Genomic DNA, 17290 nt, shown 5'->3' on the forward strand with positions numbered 1-17290 from the left:
TCGGATCAGCCTTTAAAGCCGGCAAAATGATAGTTTTTCCACTCCGCCAGTAAGAGAAATCAGTGAGTGGTCGCCCGGTCGGCGCTTAGTTCCTGCATCTGAGTCTGCGCGTTAGGCCGCCAGTCTGCTCGAGTTTGCTCTGGCAGTGGTCACTGGCGGTTGGATCGATCGGTTGGTCGGTCGCGCACTGAGACACAAGATGACTTGTCCGCCATGAGCTTCGGCGCGTGTGAGGTCGCCACGTGAGTCCAGTGGGCCGCGGCGTATAGCGAGGGGTAGTGGCTTCGCGGTCGACACGAGAGCAACAGGAGTCCAACCCACGACATCAGTCTGACCAGTGCGAGCTGCGACGCCGTGAGACGGGAGATCGGCGCGCCTTCCTCCGTCCGTTGAAGCGGCTGGCAGGGGACGGTTCGGGAGAGCGATTTAGGGGTGCTGCGCCAGGTCTTCTCGAGAAATCGCAGTTTATTAGAAGTTAAGTGATGGCTGATATGTTGTGTGATTTACTCTTGTTAAATTCTACTTGTTTTCTTGAACAGTCTCTCGTCCCCAGCTTGCTCGTCTCTCTCGTCCGCATTTGTTTGGCAGTTAGTGTCTGTCTGTCGTTCGGAGCTGCCTCTGTCATGTTTGTCGGATTTGGTGTGTTAACGAGTTTTTGCTTGGAGTGTAACGGCCTAATTCCTGAAACATGTTTTGATCTTGGCCGCGCGGGATTAGCCGAGCGGTCTTGGGCGCTGCAGTCATGGACTGTGCGGCTGGTCCCGGCGGAGGTTCGAGTCCTCCCTCGGGCATGGGTGTGTGTGTCCGTCCTTAGGATAATTGAAGTTGGGATAATTTAATTTGAGTAGTGTGTAAGCTTAGGGACTGATGACCTTAGCAGTTCAGTCCCATAAGATTTCACACACATTTGAACATTTTGATCTTGCCTATCGTCTTGACAGGCGGTATCTGTGTACTGTAGAGCATCTTAACTTGTTTGGCCAACCCTGTAGAATTTTATATAATAGTGCATTTCATGGGCTTTTATTTAAATGATCATTTTAGTATATAAAGTTGCCACCGTTTCACCGTAAGACTTTTCTTAGAAGTTAAAATCAAGTTGCACCTTCGGTGGCAAATTTAATATTTTAATTTTTAGTGTTTTGTACCATTTACATCCCTACAACGCTTGTATAAATTGTTAAAACTTTGTTTAAAGTAATCTGGTGAGTTGCAGATTTGCACCAGTGTAGTCTTTCAGAGGCTGTTGTGAACGGTCGTAACTACGGCCGTGTCAAAAGGGAGCGGCAAGGTTCTCTGCCCGAAAGCTCATACAGTCGAAACTTGTTTCTTTCTGCTTCTGAATAAATTGTAACTTGATATTTAGAGGGTGCTTTCTGATTATAATTTTAAATCTGTTTCTTTTAAAAAATGCTTTTAGGCACTATTAAAGTGATTAAAATTCCCATTTGTTAAAAGGAATTTGGTTATGATTTCATCAGTTACTCCCTGGCAACTACTTCCATGCTTACGTAGTGTGATTACATGTGTTAATGTTCTTGATGAATCGCTAGTAAAGAAAATAAATTCTTAAGAATATTCTTTCAAAATAAATCACGGTTCAATATTAACGAATATCAGTCACGGAAGTCACCTGGACTGGATGGTATTCCTAAAGAATTTTATGTTCGTTTTTGGCCTCTCGTAGGTGACACAATATCGTCGATGGTGAATGAAGTGATACGGGGTGTCTCACTTCTTGCTCCTTACAAGGAAGGTAAAATGGACCTCATCCCGAAAAGTAAGGGTCGATCTGATCTTGACTTACCTCGTCCGATTACTCTCCTAAACTTTGCCTGTAAAATTGTCCCTCTAGCTTTCTAAGTTGCTCGACAAAATCATTGCCGTTCACAAAAGTTGTGTGAATGGACGCACGATACTAACTTCTGTTCTCTAATGTCGAGATGTCCTTTCGGTGGCTACGGCCACTAATATCTCGGGAGTATTGATTTTTCTTGCTTTCCACAAGGTATTTTACCGTGTCATTCACAGTTTCTAGTGAGTGTCTTAACAGCTTTGGGCTTTACTCACAACGCAAGCCAGGTCCTAGACAGTCTTTTCACTGGTACCCTTGTTTCTGTGGTTGTGAACGGTCTCCTAACCCCCGGCTAATGAACGGACGGTGTCTTCCCCAGGGAAGTCCATTATTCATGTCTACATCTACACGGATACTCTGCAAATCGCATTTAAGTGCCTGGCAGAGGGTTCATCGAAGCATCTTCACAATGATTCTCTATTCCAATCTCTAACAGCGCGCGGAAGAAACGAACACCTGTATCTTTCAGTGCGAGCTCTGATTTCCCTTATTTCATTATAATGATCGTTTCTTCCCATGTAGGTCAGCGTCAACAAAATATTTTCGCATTCGGAGGAGAAAGATTCCTCCGCACCGAGAAACGCCTTTGTTTTAATGATGTCCACTTCAAGCTTGTATCATTTCAGTGAAGCTCTCTCCCCTACTTCGCGATAATACGAAACTTCCTGCATTCTTTGAACTTTCTCAGTATACTTCGCCAATCCTATCGGGTAAGGATCCCACACGGCGCAGCAGTATTCTAAAAGAGGATAGACAAGTGTAGTGCAGACAGTCTCTTTAGTAGATCTGTTACATTTTCTAAGTGTCTTGCCTGTGAAACGCAGTCTTTGGTTTGCCTTCCCCACGTCGTTGTCTACGTGTTCTTTGTCGTTTAAGTTGTTCGTAGTTCTAATTCCTAGCCATTTAGTTAAATTTACGACCTTTAGATTTGTCTAATTTGTCGTGAATCCAAAGTTCAACGGATTCTTTTTAGCACGCATGTGGACGACCTCACACTTTTCGTTATATAGGGTCAATTGCCAATTTTCGCACCATACAGATATATTTTCTAAATCGTTTTGCAATTTTTTTTGATCTTCTGACGACTTTACTAGTCGTAAACGGCAGCATTATCTGCAAACAACCTAAGATGGCTGTTCAGACTGTCTCCTACATCATATAGAATAGGAGCAGCAGAGAACCTATAATCCAACCTTGGGAACACCACAAATCACTTCTGTTTTACTCGATGACTTTCCGTCAGTTACTACGAACTGTGACCTCTCTGACAGGAAATCCCGAACCCAGTCACATAAGTGAGACGATATGTCATAAACACGCAATTTCACTGCAATCCGCTTGGGTGGTACAGTGTCAAAAGGCTTCTGTAAATCTAGAAATACATAATCAATTTGAAATTCCTTGTCAATAGCACTTCGTGTGTGTAAAGAGCTAGCTGTGTTTCACAAGAATGATGTTTTCTGAATCCGTGTTGGCTGTGTGTCAATTCACCATTCTCTTCGAGGTAATTCATTATGTTCGAACACAGTTTATGTTCCAAAATCCTGCAGCATTTAACTCGTGTTCAGGGAGCGATTCTTGAACACGAACGCCGTTCCCTTAGCTTTCTTCACGAGGTGTGGGTGTTAGACACCTATATTTTCAGTAAAGTGTATTACACTGTACAGGTCTCCGCGCGTCCCGCTACGATGGCCCGCAGACACAAACAACTATCCAGACGATTCTTGTGACGACGACACATCTTTCAAGTTTAGTACGTAAGTGGTGGCTAGGTCCCGCAGCATCTGGGGTTAGGTCTTCCCGACATGAAGTGAAGGTCTCCATGTTGTCTGTACGACACAATGTCTTAACAAGTACGCAGGCACCGTATTCCACTACATCTTGTTTATTTTCCTGTCTACAGCCGGTCAGTGTGACTCTTCCCGTTGACGCTGGACGGATTAACACTAAATTGCGACATATTCGCGAATATTTTATACTTGTCAGTTTCTTAGGTGCTGATATCCTTTCAAAGACGTACCTCACTACTCGAGAGCCGTTGGAGTTAACTATCTTGCCCTTCTCCTGTTGAAATAGCTTCCCTGTCAACATCCTGGAAAACTGTCTTCCTGTACTACCGATTGAGAGGGCTTCGTCGTGGCATGGGGTCATTCATCGCTTGATACCGTCTTCCTCACACAGGCCTTCACCCTAAAAAAAAAAAAAAAAAAAAAATTGGATGTCTTTCACCAATACCTGGAGACCGCGCACTGGAAATGGGTGCGGTTCCCACGTTGTCAAGCTCTTTCTGTAAATATGCTTTTTTTTGTTTTTAATCGACAGGGTGCTGGTTAAGTTCCCCTGTGATCTTTGATTCCTCCCAGTCACGTGATGCCTTGTTTTGTTCAATTTTCTTACTCATACACATAAACAATTAAAAATATGAACGGAATAAATAAATAAATAAATAAATAAATAAATAAATAATATATAAATAAAATTGAAAAATCGTTAGTACGTTGTGAATTGGTTTGCTGATTACCCAGAATCTTTTATTCTTTTGTTACTAATAATTATCGTTTTTTTTTTCAATTTACGGCTCATATTAGATGATGATTTTGACGGTGGTCCTCTGAATGCTCAAGGACATACCAAGGTGATCTGATAATAATAATAATAAAAAAGACGATTAAGACAACCGTTCTAGAGAAGCAGAACATCCGGATTAGAGTCCCGTTCCCTCACAAATTTTCATCTTTCGCCATTACAGTACTGCAGTGCCCTGAGCGGCTGGTAGTCATGATTTTGCAGCTGTCCCTTTCCTTTTCTTCCCCGTTTCTCTTTTTCAGAAAATGAAGTACAATCCGTGTCGTCCTGAGTGTTGTCTGTTCTTTCGGACATGTCAAACAGGACAGATGACACTCAGCTACATTGGTATAAATCTACCGGACGTGCAATTACGGAAATATTTCTCGGGAGGTTTATCTTAGTTGAAAGACAAATTTTGAAAACAGTAATCCCCTTCCAAGTGTTCGAAATTGGGATTCTCTCAGCCCCATCGCTCAAATTAATGCTCTTGCCATTGAGTTATACGTACATGAAATGCTTTCATGATGTACCCAGTATAATATAACAAACTGGGACATCTTCATTTTATGGTTGGTTGATTTTGGTGGAGGAGACCAAACTGGGAGGTCATCGGTCTCATATGATTAGGGAAGGATGGGGAAGGAAGTCGGCCGTGCCCTTTCAAAGGAACCATCCCGGAATTTGCCTGAAGCGATTTAGAGGAATCACGAAAAACCTAAATCAGGATGGCCGGACGCGGGATTGAACCGTCGTCCGAGTCCAGTGTGCTAACCACTGCGCCACCTCGCTCGGTCTTCATTTTATGAGCTGCTTGTTGCGTTTGTGATTATCTTGATAATAATAAATCCTTCGCCTGTTAATTCCGTTGCTTATGAGGAGAAGCAGTTTATACAATCCAGTGTCTTTAACATTGCACCACTTCTCTTGATTATAACCTATAAGGTCTTCGTTCCCCTGATGCAAAATACTGTTGAAAGAGTTTAATTAGTATCGGATCCTTCTTATTTAGCCGTAAGATGAGTAATCCAACAGTGTGTCGACGTAAATTTTTGGACGCCGGCCGCTGTGGCCGAGCGGTTCTAGGCGCTTCAGTCCGGAACCGCGCTCTGCTACGGTCGCAGGTTCGAATCCTGCCTCAGGCATGGATGTATGTGATGTCCTTAGGTTAGTTAGGTTTAAGTAGTGCTAAGTCTAGGGGACTGATGACCTCATATGTTCTTATGTTAAGTCCCATAGTGCTTAGAGCCATTTGAACCATTTGAAATCCTTTGACGAGTCCTGTCCGAAATTTTTGGCTGGTGGGAACTACCCATTCTATGGTGGTTCTTTGGGACTTTACTGATAAGTGTTATACTATTTCTTTGAGCGTCAAAAAATCCCCAAATGCCTAATGTTGAGAGTTCTTCACCAACCATTTGGGCTCCCACTGGGGTGGAGTGGAGTTAAAATTCAAGTCGAACTACTGCATATAAATTTTTCCGTGTTGTCTCTAAATCGATTCACGTGAATTTTTGAATAGTTCCCTGAAAGTGCAAATGCCCTACTTGCTCCTCATCCTTACGTTATCAGAGCTTGTGCTCTATCTCTAATGATATTGTTGTCGACGGAACTTCAAACCATCAAGTTCTTTCTTTCTTCTACCAACCACACGTTCTTTGCCGCCTGAACTCCCTTTCTCTTAAATGTATTATGGAGCTGTGATTGGTCACGTGGTCCGGTTACTGACACTTGGGTAGCGCTAAGTTGTGTGATGAACATCAGTAGGTCAATGCTTATCCTGATTGTGCAGCTTACGATGCTAACGACAGAATAGGAAATAATGGAAGTGGTAAGGGTGATACTCGTATGCAGATTCACTCTTTAGAGTTGTTAGTAAATGAAAGTTATACTTCCATGTGGTGCACGAAAATATGGGGACACAAAAAACACATTAGCATATCTAATACTGTGGGGCAAAACCAGTGGTTTTCAAAACAATTTCCAGTCGACTCGGAATGGATAAATAAAGGTCCTCTATGGTTTTCAAGACAATGTTATACCACTCTACCTGCAAAATAGTGTCACTTTCACGCAACGATGACTGAGGTGTATAACGATCACACTGCCTTCTCTACAAAACAGACCAGAAAGGCTGAATAACACTGAGACACGGTGACTGTGGTGGCTAGCGCAGATGCGACAATTCATTCTCACGATCATAAAACCAATCATGGATGATGCAAACTGTGTCGTCTAGGAACACAGAATCGCCACTGGAGAATAAATGTTGTACCATATGATGGACCTGATCAGTCAAAATGGCCGCATATTCCTTGGCAGTAGGGCGATCTTGTAGAATAAACCAAGAGCCCATGAAATGCCCCGATACGACTGCCCAAATCATCACCGAACCCCAACCATGCTTCACTCTTGGGATGTAAACTCTGCCAGGAGTTAGAAACAGTGTGAAACATGACCGTTCGACCAATTACATTCTTGCATTGCTCCATACTACAGGTTCTATGGCTCGGCACCCCTTTTCCTATCAGGGGCATTTGATTCATTGATTAGTGATTCTCGAACTCCAGTTCGCCCTGCAACTCCCAGCTTATGCAACTCCCTTCGTGACGATTTGATGTTGAAAGGAATCGCGAGTATGTCATGCAGTTCCACAGCGACTTTTGCAGCTGTCGCCGTCTTATTTTTCCTCATAATCTACTTCAATGACAGTCTATTACGATCCCTAACCAACGTTTCGTCCACCTTGTGACTTAGCTAATGATGTTTTTCCACTTTCCTTGCATCCGATATACAATCATGTTCAGGAAAAAACAGAGCACCTTTAACAACTAGAGATAAGACGTTCATATTTACAGAATGTGCACATTAGAATGTTCTGCAGAAGTGATTAACAGTTCAGTCATCTCGGTTCAGCATGTGTCCTCTTTCCTACACTACCGGCCATTAAAATTGCTACACCAAGAAGAAATGCAGGTGATAAACGGGTATTCATTGGACAAATATATTATTCTAGAACTGACATGTGATTACATTTTCACGCAATTTGTGTGCATAGATCCTGAGAAATCAGTACCCAGAACAACCACCTCTGGCCGTAATAACGGCCTTGATACGCCTGGACATTGAGTCAAACAGAACTTGGATAGTGTGTACAGGTACAGCTGCCCATGCAGCTTCTACACGATACCACAGTTCATCAAGAGTAGTGACTGGAGTATTGTGACGAGCCAGTTGTTCGGCACCATTGACCAGACGTTTTCAATTGGTGTGAGATCTGGAGAATGTGCTGGCCATTTTCTGTATCCAGAAAGTCCCGTACAGGACCTGCAACATGCGGTCGTGCATTATCCTGCTGAAATGTAGGGTTTCGCAGTGATCAAATGAAGGGTAGAGCCACGGGTCGTAACACATCTGAAATGTAACGTCCACTGTTCAAAGTGCCGCCAATGCGAACAAGAGGTGACCGAGACGTCTAACCAACGGCACCCGATACCATCACGCCGGGTGATACGCCAATATGACGATGACTAATACACACTTCCAATCTGCGTTCACCGCGATGTAGCCAAACACGGATGCGACCATCATGATGCTGTAAACAGAACCTGGATTCATCTGAAAAGATGAAGTTTTGCCATTCGTGCACCCAGGAATGTCGTTGAGTACACCATCGCAGGCGCTCCTGTCTGTGATGCTGCGTCAAAGGTAACCGCAGCCATGGTCTCCGAGCTGATAGTCCATGCTGCTGCAAACGTCGTCGAACTCTTCGTGCAGATGGTTGTTGTCTTGCAAACGTCCCCATCTGTTGACTGAGGGATCAAGACGTGGCTGCACGATCCGTTACAGCCATACGGGTAAGATGTCTGTCATCTCGACTGCTAGTGATAAGAGGCCGTTGGGATCCAGCACGGCGTTCTGTATTACCCTTCTGAACTCACCGATTCCATATTCTACTAACAGTCATTGGATCTCGACCAACGCGAGCAGCAATGTCGCGATACGATAAATCGCAATCGCGATAGGCTACAATCCGACCTTTATCAAAGTCGGAAGCGTGATGTTACGCATTTCTCCTCCTTACACGAGGCATCACAACAACGTTTCACCAGGCAACGCCGGTCAACTGCTTTTTGTGTATGAGAAATCGGTTGGAAACTTTTCTCATGTCAGCATGTTGTAGGTGTCGCCAACGGTGCCAGTCTTGTGTGAATGCTCTGAAAAGCTAATCATTTGCATATCACAGCATCTTCTTCCTGTCGGTTAAATTTCGCGTCTGTAGCACGTCATCTTTATGTTGTAGCAATTTAAATGGCCAGTAGTGTAGTAGGCACAGGGTCCGCCATGGGCCCTCATAACTTGTTCTGTGCCTGTTGGCATCGGCGCCTTAAGACGCAAATGGTGGCCTGCTGTATAGCCATGCATGCAGCATTCATCTGGTTCCAAAATTCATCTATGGTGGTTGGCATTGGGTCACAGTTCTGCCCCCATCGTTTCACCATATCCCACACATTCTCGATTAGCGACAGGTCTAGTGATCTGGCATGCCAGGTCATAAGGCTGACATCCTGTTACACCGTTAAGGTACGTCTTCGTGCAGCAATATGTGATCGTGCTTGTCTTGCTGAAAATTCTCGTCTGGGATGTAGAACAGAAAGGGTATGGCTACGGGTCCCAGGGTGGCATTCACGTAGGTCACACGGGTCATAGTACCCTGGACACACACCAACTGTCATTTGTGGTAGTACCCAATAGCACCCCTAAACATAAGGCCTTTAGTTGGCGCTGTATGCCTTGTGCGAATGTAGTCACTACGATGTCCCTCACCCTGTCTGTAGCGAACCAAAATGCGGTCATAATTTTCAAACGAACAGAACCTGGATTTGTCCGAAAACACTGCCTCATGTCGTTCCTGTCCCCACTGACGTAGTTCAATACACCATTTCTGTCTAATATGTTTCTGCACATTCGTCAAAGGTAGTCGGAGAAATGGACAACGGGCACGGAACCCATGCCGTAATAAACATCAACGGACTGTCACACCTGGTAGTGTATGATGTATTACACTGTTCCACTTCTGCTACAGCACCAAGGAGGGAACATATCTGACCTGCAATGTCATTCGGATGTGTCGACCTTCTCGGGGGTGGTGTAGGTGGTGATACTTACCCATCTCGCCGTGTTCTATGGCCTTCCGTGAACCATTCCGCACACACCCGTTGCACTGCCCAATCACATAGTCCCACACGAGCAGCAGTTTCCTGGATGATGCATCACATTCTCCCAAGCCAATACTGCGCCCTCTTTCAAACTTACTGATCTGACGGTACGGTTGGCACATACGTCTTCCAGACACCCTGCACGTCTGCTCAAATCACAATGGTCCATTACCTTCGGTTTATAGCGACAACGAGAGCCGCAGGCACTTTTTACAAGTAGGTGGTGTTGCGCCGCGATGCAATGTTGACCTTGAAACCTCGGGCCGACAAGGCTCAAATGATAGTCATTTCTGATGGACGTACTAATGTACATGCCCTGTGACTATGACGTCTTATCTCTAGTCGTTCAAGGTGTTCTGTTTTTCCTGAACATGAGTGTAAATCTTCGGTATGGTGCCTCTTGATACATCAAACACTTTGGCTCCCTTAGTTACGGAGTAGCTCACCATACGAGCACCAACAATTTGCTCACGATGAAAATCGTTTAGCTACGACATAACGTACTCACTACTACACTGAACACTCTTCTGAATGTGACAGACACTGGCGGCGTGCCGGCCGTGGTGACCGAGCGGTTCTGTGCGCTTCAGTCTGGAACCGCGCGACCGCTACGGTCGCAGGATCGAATCCTGCCTCGGGCATGGATGTGTGTGATGTCCTTAGGTTAGTTAGGTTTAAGTAGTTCTAAGTTCTAGGGGACTGATGACCTCAGCTTTTAAGTCCCATAGTGCTCAGAGCCATTTGAATCATTTTTGAACTTGCGGCGTATGGAGGGCATTTCACAGGCGCAGTTCGTGGTCAAATACAGCAGCGCTTGGCTAGCATTTGCATTTATGTTCTATCACGCATTTCTCGAGGTGTTTTCATATATCTTTCCAAGCCCTGTATATCATCTCCAGTGTGCTTTTTGATGTTGATATAGCTGTAATGTTGATCGAGAATGTTTGGAAATTCAGCTACCGTTTATGCAAACTGTTGACACCTAAAATTTTTAAAGTTACAATAGAAAGCTTCCTTCTGCTACTCTCATTCTATCCTTTAAAGAGTTCCTCGCAATTATTGACAGATTTTCACTGTACTGTATACAAGTGTAAAGTGGATCCCACATAAATAAAGCCCTATTCACGTACTGTGCAGGCTGTGCAAAGAATAGTTACTACAGCAAGGTCGTACAACTGTGGACCAATTGTCTAGTAATACACACTGCTACAAAAAAAGTGAAATGAAATTATATCAGTTGATAGGGTATGTCTTGATATTCTAATGATCACAAAATTTAGTCAAATTTACAGAGAACTAGCAGTATGAGCCCAGTTGTCAGGATGATGTTGAACTCCCACTGGCCTGTGTTATTGCACTGATTCGGTTGGGAAGAATGTCATAAAGCCATTGTAATCTCTCCTGAGGCAAGATACCCCACAACTGTTGTAACTGGTACTTGATATCCTAGATACTGATAATGAGAAAGAGTTGACGTCAGAGCTGGTCCCCATGCGTTCTATTAGATATAGATCTGGGGAGTTTCTCAGTATCATGCAGACAGATCGTAGAGACATGCATCATCTTTGGATGAGCGTTATCCTTTTGAAAATGGTACAACGGTAGTGTCACGTGAGACAACACACGAGGACGCGTAATGTGCGTGACGCACCAGTGTGTTCCCTCAATCATCACTAGCCGTCGTATGACGTCGTATCCGATGGCTCCTCACACCAGGACACGAGGAGTAACACAGTTATTCCTCTCCAAAACAAAAACGACGGTCGTCTAGGGGAGTGCACAACTGTGATTCATCGGTGAACACAATGCCATTCATCAGCAGTCCATGCTTCCTGGTCACGGAATCACTTAAAACGCAGCAGTCTGTGTTGTGGTGTTAACAGATTTCCGTAGTCCGGTTGCTGCTAGTCTTTGACCAATGTTGCGCGATGACCACAAAAAAAAGAAAAAAAAATACAAGGAATACACTGCTTGTTCTCGCGTGGCAGTGCATCAGGTCGCTCAGTCCGGAGCCGCGCGACTGCTACGGTCGCAGGTTCGAATCCTGCCTCGGGCATGGATGTGTGTGATGTCCTTAGGTTAGTTAGGTTTAAGTAGTTCTAAGTTCTAGGGGACTGATGACCACAGATCGCCATCGGAGAAGGCATAAAGCATGAAGGGATGCAGGTGGTTCGCAGATGTCAGTGTGTCTTCGATTACTACCACAGGTCCCATGCAAGCGCAGCAGAATGTTTCCCACAACATAATACCGCTGCCACCAGCCTGCGTCCGTTGCGCGCTTCACGTCTCGAGCCGCCGTTCACCTCGATGACGGCGTTTGTGGAGACTACCATTGACATAGTGTAGCAAAAAGGTTATTTACCTGAAGAGCAGACACGTTTCCGCTGGTCAATGGTCGAATCCCGATAATCCTGTGCCCACTGCAATCGTAATTGACGATGTCGTTGGGCAAACACGTGAACACGTAGGGGTAGTCTGCTGCGGAGCTCCATGTTCAACTATGTACGACGAACGATGTACTTCGAAACATTTGTGCGTGCACCAGTAGTTTGGTCTTTCGGCAGAGATACCACAGATCGCCATCAATCCTACTTTACAGAGCAGACAAGACTCCGAACGCCACGTTCTGTGAAGAGTCGTGGACGTCCAACCATTTAGCGCTTAGTGGTACTTAAACTGTCCTACCTCGTTCCGTAGATGCTCACGACAGTAGTACGAGAACATTCAACCAGCTTCTCCGTTTTCGAGATACTCATTATCAGGCTCCGCGTAATAATAATCTGCCTTTTGACAAAATCGCTTATCTCAATGGATTCCCCATTTGCAGCCCATATCTTCGCTAGGATGATCCGCAATCCGTGTCTGCTCCGCTTTCATACTTTTGTTACCGTGTCACGTACCTGCAACGACACCTGGCCGCGTCCTATGTCACGGTGGTCAGTGGTCATAATGTTTTGGCTGATCAGTGGGGACACACGTATAGAGACATCGAATATCGTCTTGGGGTATATTATGGAATGCTACTTGTCCTTATTGTGCCAGGTGATGAAGCCATGACACCAGTAATGTAGACAGGACCAGTCATGGTCCCATCAGTTCCAATGACACCTGTCAGTCTTTTGCCAGACTGGCATGTTTCAGGTGTATTGACAGTCGATTTAAAGCCCTTACAATCTGTATTCTCTTTTTGTCAAATAATAAAATAATAAACACTTGTAATCACCAGTGTCAGTGATTGACAGGATTAAGTTATCCATCTATGTAGTTTAGCTGGGTACGTGATGAGCCAGGCTGGGCATAGACCCAGAACAGTGAAATGGTATTGGAGAGCGAGAGGATGAGGCGAAATGACCTGTTCGAGTACAAAGCGGACGACGGCCAATGCGTTGTTTAGTGTGGGCGTCTGAGAGTCGCATTCCTGCAGTTTTTAACACGATGCACCCTGCGCAATATGTCGCCCTGCTACAATCAATGAAGTCGTATAACGTAACGTGAAGGTCACCAGGATTTTCACAACAAATCAGTTTTTACAAGCCGTGCCATTCAGTCGAATCACAATTCAAACGAACTTTGGTTCGTGCTATCGAGTCGCCTTCTGAAAACGCTGTGCAAGGGGGAGTTAGTAGCAAATAAAGATCTGAGTGTTCTGCAAGAAATGTCGGAGCTTCATTGTGGTTCGGGATTCTTTCCTCTTTGTAAAGCGATTGGTCGACTTTCTGGCACTGCTTTGTGGAGTGAGCATCCTCTGTACAAAAATTTGTAAGAGGCCTCCTCATTGGTTAACATTAAAAAGTAACGGAGGAGGAAAACGAGGACGCCAGCTGCTGAGAAATGCATGCGTGGAGGCGAGGGTATTGGCAGAAGTAGAAAACTCAGCAGAGTAGTGAGAGAGTAAATCAGAATTGTCTAAGAATTGTGTACATGGGCGTGAAATGATTAGCTAACGTAAAAATCTTTTCTAGGAGAGGAGAGTCTTGTCTTGTCAACATTAATTTTAGTGGCCAGTATTTTGCAGGGCCTTCCTCAGTGGTGCACGGGAATTACATTGACTTATAGAAAGGAGAAAGAATACCGAGTTGTGTGAGAACGTTTCGTCGTGAGATTGTGATGAGAATACTTGTCTAGAGACGTCATCGGGAAGCGTGACACAATAGACTGGCTGCAGATCTAGTAGGGAGCTGACGTGTTGCAGTCTGCACCAGATCACGCCGTTTGCTACTCTCCACATTTTGGCGTGTTGTTAGGATCAACTATATTCCGTGAAACTTATGCTTTTACTATGTGACGGAAAGCTCATTCATGATTTGATCAGTGATGTTGTTTGCAAGGGTAGTTTTCCATTCTCCTGGTGGACTGAGGCAAGCACTGTGTGTCCACTGCGGATTTATGTTTCCATACTTCATTCGTAGAGTACGTTTTTGTCCCATTCATCCATACTATCCACTCATCGCGAGGACATTCAAGTGTTTGAATAGTACTGACGTTAATAAATGGTAATCTTCTTTTCTTCTGCATTTATTGTGATCGAACAAGAATTGTAATAAACTATTATTAATGGATGTTAGCATGGAACTTTCTATAAAAAAGAGATTAATGTGAACCATTATTTCATTTCATAGTTGGATGATCATTGTGTTTGATATCTTTTGTGAGGTGTAACACTCATGCCTCATGTTTACTAGGGCCACCAATTTTCCTGTTAGTTATCTGTTGTGCAACACCCTTTTATTGAATTATTTGAGCCCATATTCTAACCACTGTGTATAACACTGTCTGTCATAGGGGTATGTCGAAAGCTCAGTTGCACCCTCACACCTACACCTGCTCAGTTGTTTCTTTTTACGCATGGAGGAGAGGTTGGGGAATGTTACAAGTCAGGTGATCATACTGTTCAGGAAACTTTTAATCAAGAGCTTGTAGAGTGATAAGTGTGTGGATAACACAAGATGGATGAACACAGTGTTGATGAACTGTAAGTAGAGTCCTGCTTATGATTATAGCAATGGTAACACAGTGAGTGGATAATGTTCTGAATATACACTGCTTTGTTCACTGTTCCCTCAGAAAATATGAGCAAACACGATGTTCAGAGTTGGTTCTGCGAGTTGTTGTTGTGTTGTTATCTGAAGACTGGTTTCATGCAGCTCTCTCAGCTACTCTGTCCTGTCCAAGCCTCTTCAACTCCGAGTAACTGCTGCAACTGGGACTGATGACCTTAGAAGTTAAGTCCCATAGTGTTCAGAGCCATTTCAACCAATTTTTTTGAACTGCTGCAATTACATCCACACAGCGTCAGCAACGACAGGGGGGCAGGCAAAGGGGGAATTGCTCTCTCCTGGTGTCTGGACAGTGGCATTTTATTCATTACACGATTCTCTAGAAACAGCAGAATAGACATTGCTGACCATGACAAGAAATGCAGCAGTTTCAGCAATCGCTATACCAGGTGTCCCTTCTAAGAGCCTCAGCCACATTCTCTCTGGGGTTTCGGCAGATATTTTCATGCTGTTTTTGAAATGTTTCATTGGAATCAGTTCAAACATAATGCTCATTACTTCTGTAAAGTGGCAGAATAAATGGTCAGATTCACACCTTACATTAGAACTTTATACACCACAATGGGGAGGTGATTATGAGACCTAACTTAATTCGGTGATAATGAGCAAATTTGCCTAGAAGTATGTAATAAAAAATGGTTCACATGGCTCTGAGCACTATGGGACTTAACTGCTGAGGTCATCAGTCCCCTAGAACTTGCAACTACTTAAACCTAACTAACCTAAGGACGTCACACACATCCATGCCCGAGGCAGGATTCGAACCTGCGACCGTAGCGTTCGCGCGGTACCAAACTGTAGCGCCTAGAACCGCTCGGCCACCCCGGCCGGCAGATGTATGTAATGCAAAAAGGGATGACACTCAATTGACGGTAATTAACACACCGTTCCTACAATGCATGTTTGAGCGGAAGGTGAAACAAGCACCAAGAAGCATTTTAGTTTGGAATTCAGATGGACGAGGGCAGAAACTAGGCCGTGCTACAGGGCGTACCATGGAAACTACTTAAAGGGGTGTCCCAGGTGGAAAGTCAACGACCAACCAGGTGACTCAGAAGGGGAGAGCGAATATAACGGCCCATATGAGGAAGAACAGGAAAGAAAGCTTTTAGAAAACTGCGTTTCGGAATTCCAAATTGATATGAAACAAGACCAGTGACGCATTTTAGATCACATGTCCAGCGAGTGGTACACACATGAGAGAGTCAATGTACGCATTTAGGCGTCTGGAACGGGCACAAAACGTCCGATTGGCGCGGAAACGCGCTGGGAAGGAGAAAAGAGCCAAAGTTTCGATGTAAAATAAAAGGGACGCTCCTATTGGTCGAAAAAAGCCGTTACGTGAAGAACGAAAGAACCCAGGTGGGGAGACAGTTCTGCTATGAGTAAGACAAGACGGAAATTTTCGAGGACCCTTCTCTGAACTGGCGTCAAGTGCAGAACGGAAAGCATAATGCTCTGTACGACGCAGAGGAGTAATCTGTGTGAACACTGCGTTCACAGTGGCTGATATACAGCTATAAATTAGCTCTAGCATCGTTTAGCTCCAACTGTTGAAAAACGAACCACCCAATTAGTTAATTGTTCTTGCGAGAACAGAGAGGGCATTATAATATGCACGCTGCTCCAACCAAAAATGGTTCAAATGGCTCTGAGCACTATGGGACTCAACTGCTGAGGTCATTAGTCCCCTAGAACTTAGAACTAGTTAAACCTAACTAACCTAAGGACATCACAAACATCCAAGCCCGAGGCAGGATTCGAACCTGCGACCGTAGCGGTCTTGCGGTTCCAGACTGCAGCGCCTTTAACCGCACGGCCACTTCGGCCTGCTCCAACCATGCGCGTGTATATCGCTGCATTCTAAGACTAGGGATGTGTACGTGTTCCCTCGCATAACGAGAAACATAGCGAAAGTTTATGGTGGAAAATTCAGCAGAGGTGTAATTAGTTTTATAGGAATTTCAGCGGAAGAGAGCGACCTAGCAGACGACAGCTCATCGTAGCTTAAGATTAATACCGCGTGCAGAGGCGTAAACTTGTTGGTTCACCAGCTTGCATCCACTGTAAACTCGAGCGACTTTGGGTAATTTTTCGCTCAATTTGTCACATAACAAACCATCCACCGTAGCTTGTCATCGTAAAAATAGTACCGAACTTTGAACCGGAATCGGACGATTTTCGTAGTACTGACCAACATCATAACGTAAGTGTAGGAACAATTTTGTAAAGAAACTTCTAGTTAAACTTCAATATTGTAGTGTTTAGGATAATTTAACCTTCTGAGAGTTAATATTTAATATTTTTATGTTTAGGATTATTTCACTTTTTGACGTTGACGAGATCCGTTATCCTGACAACTGTTTTTCGTTGTCACATTGAAAACTGTGTAAGAGCGTGTATTTTTATGCTAATATTGTGACATTAAACATGTCATTTTAACTTACACAGTTGTCTTCAATTCTAAAATAAGTAAATCACAAATATTACACCCATACACGTCTTTCATATGACATCAAGTGCCGAATGAAAACTCAGTTCATTTCCCGTTACAAACAAAATGATTTTCAAAGAGGAATTGTGCGTGCCCATTC

Source organism: Schistocerca americana, chromosome X (assembly GCF_021461395.2).
Source record: "Schistocerca americana isolate TAMUIC-IGC-003095 chromosome X, iqSchAmer2.1, whole genome shotgun sequence".
Classification (NCBI taxonomy): Eukaryota; Metazoa; Arthropoda; class Insecta; order Orthoptera; family Acrididae; genus Schistocerca; species Schistocerca americana.